This window comes from Camelina sativa, chromosome 7, assembly GCF_000633955.1.
Source record: "Camelina sativa cultivar DH55 chromosome 7, Cs, whole genome shotgun sequence".
Taxonomy (NCBI): Eukaryota; Viridiplantae; Streptophyta; class Magnoliopsida; order Brassicales; family Brassicaceae; genus Camelina; species Camelina sativa.
The window spans coordinates 21,948,600-21,953,511 of NC_025691.1; positions in this window are offsets into that span (position 1 = coordinate 21,948,600).

Sequence of the window (4,912 nt, forward strand, 5' to 3'; positions counted from 1 at the left end):
AATTCATGGGAAACACCTTATCCTCGTTTAAGAACACCACCTCATGAACATAAAGTGCATCAGCTTCATGAGTTTCATTCAGATTTTTCTCTTGATGTCCAACTTCTTTCGCAGGACATGATGATGCGTAGTGACCCGGTTTACCACATCTCCAACAAACAATTTTAGATAGATCTTTCTTCTGGTTCTGTTTCTGGTTTTGTACTTGATATGTAGTGTCTCCTCCGTGATTCTAGCCATTGAACCTTCCTCGTCCCCTACCTCTGCCGGAACTATCACCACCATAGTTACTGATAACTCTCTAATTTACATGTTTTAAGCATCCCTATTTGTCCATATTTTGCATTGTTTTTACCCTAACCTTAGCATTTTTAGGTCATTAACTGTAGGAATTCTCATTTAGGTCATTTAGGGTGTTGCATTCTTGCATTTGAATATTTTGGATGAAAACAGGTGCTTTAGAGCCTAAAATGGGAAGAAACAAGGTCAAATCCGAGCATGTACCCGAAGGAGCTATGGAGCAGGAAGAACAGTCCAAACCTCAACCCAATCGAAGAGGATCCAAGGGCAGGAAGAACAACCCGAGGACCTATTAGAGGATTTACCCGACCAAATCTTCGAGCACCGCCTCGAGCAGACCCTCGGGCAGGACTGGGCTGCTAGGGTTAAAGGGTTTCCATATATAAACCCCCCTCTTATTCCTCTCGCCCTAGCACGCCGCAGACACTCAAACCAGAGAGCGAGAGCTTCTGAGAGAGATTTTGAGCGACTCAAACACTTTTTCCACTTTGTTAGGATTCATTTTGTTATTTTCTTTTATATTTTTGATTCTATACTCTTCCTGTTTACTCGATTTTCAATACAATGCAATTTTTGTTTATCTATGCTTTTGTGTTTTCTGCAATGAGATCTGAGTAGTGAAACAAAGTTTCTAGGGATGGGATAGACAATTTTGTGTTTTTGATCGGTTAGGATGTCTTAGCTTGGTTGTTTATGTTTTATAAATTCCCTTCTAGATAGGTGTTCTTAATGCTATCAACAGACCGAGAGGTTGAGATTAGATCTAGGGTGTTTTACCATCGAGAGGTGTAGATGAAATGCTTGAATCAATCAATGCTAGAGATTTACTCACTTAGCCTAAGAGATTAGATGTGTAAGGAGTTTATTGACAATAATGAATCGGTTTGTATTGCCTGCTTGGTCATGTTTCTCCAACGAGAGTTGGGTAGGGGAGTGATCAAGGTTGATTGTTTCTATCACGAGAGTGTTTTAACAAGATTTTAGAGATTCATTGTCTAGAGAATATTTGCTTGAGGCATGTAGGACATTCATACTAGTCAGGAACGCTTAGGAGTCGATTACCCCATCCTTAGGAGCTTTCGCATTTTGATTGTTTACATTTTCATTCATAACTCGATCACTTACCCGAACAGGTACACGATCACCTGCTTCGAGTACACCTTCGAGCTATTCATACTCATCTTGTTTACTCGATCACCCCACCCGATCCTCTACTCGAATGCTTGCATCGAGTGCTTAGGTCATGTAGTTCTTGTTTATTTGCTTTCTTTTGTTTATTTTAGGATTGTTAGATCAAACCATTGATTGCTTGGCTTGACTTGCATTGTTCTGATCATATCTCATCTGCTAGCATAACAACCATTTGGAGTGATAACCCTTTGTACTACAACTGCATAGGGAATTGATACCCTGGATGAAAATCCTCTTATCAGTTACCTCGACCAAAACCACCTCGACCATATCCTCCTCGACTACTTCCTCTTCTTCCATAACCTCCTCTGTTATAGCCTCCTTTGTTTCCTTGATAACCAACGTAGTTTCCTTGATTGTTTTAGTTTGAAAACATAAGTTTTGATTGGTCTTCATTTCGGGTCTCCTCCCCCTACATGCTCTTCATAGGCTTTTATTCGAACAACTATGTCTCCAAATCTGGTTGTCTTTAAGTCTATGACTTGTTCCAACGATGCAACGATATGAATATATTTGTGTCTTGGAAGTCCTATTAAGAACTTCTTTACCAAATTTGATTCTTCAATGATTTCTCCGAAAGAATATGACTGCGATGCTAGGCCTAAGATCTTGCCAGCAAAATAATCAACAGAGTCGGTATCATTCATCTTCACTCGATCAAGATCTGCAAGTAGAGTCTGAAGCCTCGCTTCCTTCACACGTTCCGCACCTAGGTGACGTGCTTGTATGGCTTCCCATAGGGTTTTAGCCAAACCTTGATCTCCAACTTGCAGGATGAGTAACTTGGGGATGGATTGAAACAGAAGAGCAGTCTCCACGTCGTTCCTCTTCTGATCACTGGATCCAGGATCAATAGTCTCCCACACCTTGCTAACTCGAAGTGTAATTCTCATGTGCATCAACCAAACAGTATAGTTTGTCAATATAAACATTGGACATTGGATGGACGGTGATCCAAGGTCCTTGGTTCGCGGCGATGGATTTGGTTCGTCCCCCATACTTGGTTATGAACAGCTTCTTCTCCACAACCTTTGGTCGGAGATACAACCTTAGCTCTGATACCAAATCTAAGAATAAAAGAACTTGAAGAATATAAGAACACCTCTCTTATTGATTTAGAAAACTCTCTCAAAAACTAAATTTTTCTCTCAAGTCTTATGGAACACCTCTCCGTAGACTCCTATATTTATAGGTTTTAACTTTTCCTATACCTATTAGAATTAACATTTTACAACTTATTGATTTTAGGAATTTTTCCTCTTTCCTATTCTATCTCTTTTGGCAACTTCCTAAGAGATAACTTGTTCTTCAAGTTTGGAATTATCCAACAGCCAATAGTCCAATATATCTTATTATATAAAGTTGGGTTTTGATAGTTAGCTATTAACAAGATTTTGACATGTGTCAAGTTATCAATCTCAGATATTGACATGTGTAAAAATTAATATTTAATAGAAGAAATTTGATTACAACAAAAATAAAATATTTTGTTTAAAAAACTATGAATGATATAAAAAGATATTTATCAAAATTTACAGAATTTCTAAAAAAATACAAAGTTTTTTAAAATAATTATGAGATTATCTTATTATATAAAGTTCGATTTTGAAAGTTAGCCATTAACAGGATCATGACATGTGTCAAGTATACTGATGAGATGTTGACATGTGTCAAAAATTATTATTTTTCAAAACAGCTAATTAAGATAATAGCATTAAATTTACATAAAATTTATATGTCTATCTCTAAAAAGAAATTTCCTAAATCAAAAAGGAAAATTAACAAAACTAATATATTTTTCATTGTACGCTAATTATATTACGTGTTTTCTCAATTAGATTTTGACATGTATAAAAAAAAAATTTATTAAACATGTATATTATTATTAATCAATAAATAGGGAATAACAAATCTAAAACGAATAACATTAGTTATGTCAAAAGAATTATTATTTTTGAAACGTACTATGACAGCTAATTAAGAAAATGACATTATATCTATATAAATTTACATGTTTATATCGAAAGCTTTGATCTTTGATTTTTTTCTGATATAATTTTGCTTATCTATTGTGGGTCTTTGATTCGTGCAGGTTCTTCAATGGAAGCTATCATATGCAATAAAATAGAATCAAAGTATACAAAACCTGCTAAATTAATCGAGGATGGAGACACTGATGGAGGTTTCAAAAGTGATTCTACAGTTAGTAGCGTTATAAGTTTCGAAGATTAGTCGATGGTTAGTGTTTCTGGTCAAAATCTAGAGTTTTCTCTTCTGGATAATGTCAATGATTCCGGTACTGAAACAAAAGCTACTTGATCGAGTAATTGAGAAACAAATTTCAAATTTGGAAAGTTAGAACGGTATACCGTTTTAAAATTGGTTTCAAACCGGATTTATGTGGTTTTTTATCTGATTTGGTTCGTAAACCGTTTAAACCCAGGTATATAGAGAAATATATGAGAACTTTTGATTCGGGTAGAAATAAATTGAGAACTTACGATTCGAGAATATTTGAGGCGAGGTCATAGTTCTAAGTAGTTTTGGTTCAATGCGATACTTATGAGGAATAAATATGCCATTGATCCTTTAACGTGATTATGACATATGTCATGTTTTGGATTGTTTATAAAGTTTCTATTTTGTATGTCTGAATTATCTAAGACTTATATATACCATCATGATTATAATTTTCAAATTTTTATTTTTCTTATGTTATATAAACTTTCTTTTAATTTCTCAATAAAAAAACTTTTATTGGGTTGGTCATAAAATCAATGTATTCGAGTAGATAATTTTCACCAGTTATTCATCCAAAATATCTTTGGAGTAAAAAAATTCATGGTTAAATGTCACAAAATTTTTTTAGTAATTATAAGAACTATAATTATGCCAAAATGAAAGTAAAGCAACATAAAATATGTTTAATTTGTTTAAAAGATATTTTATAGGTGGTGATAAAGAGCATACTTTTCCATAAAATAATTTTGGGTGTAAGAGCATATTTTTAATGGTAAATCATACAGTAAAATTGTACGTTATTATTAATTATATGTTGTTTTGATTAATTTATTGCATGTAAAATATTTTGTAATAAGTTGTGAAATGTTCTTGAAATTTGACAATAATAATATTTGTAATGATGAGTATTTGGCAAAAGTTTTGGTGGGGTATAACTTAGCTTTAGATTATTGTAATAATTGTTATAATATATTTAAAATATAAAAATATAAATAAGTGAATGAACGTAAATACAAATATGATTTTTTCTCTAACTAAAATTATTTATATATTTACTTCAGGAAATATATATTTTTTAATATTTTTTTTTTTTAAAATTAGGGTTTAGGATTTATTTTCTTCAACAATTTTAAAACTCGCACATCGTGTGGGTCTTATCTAGTATATATATATCTATATA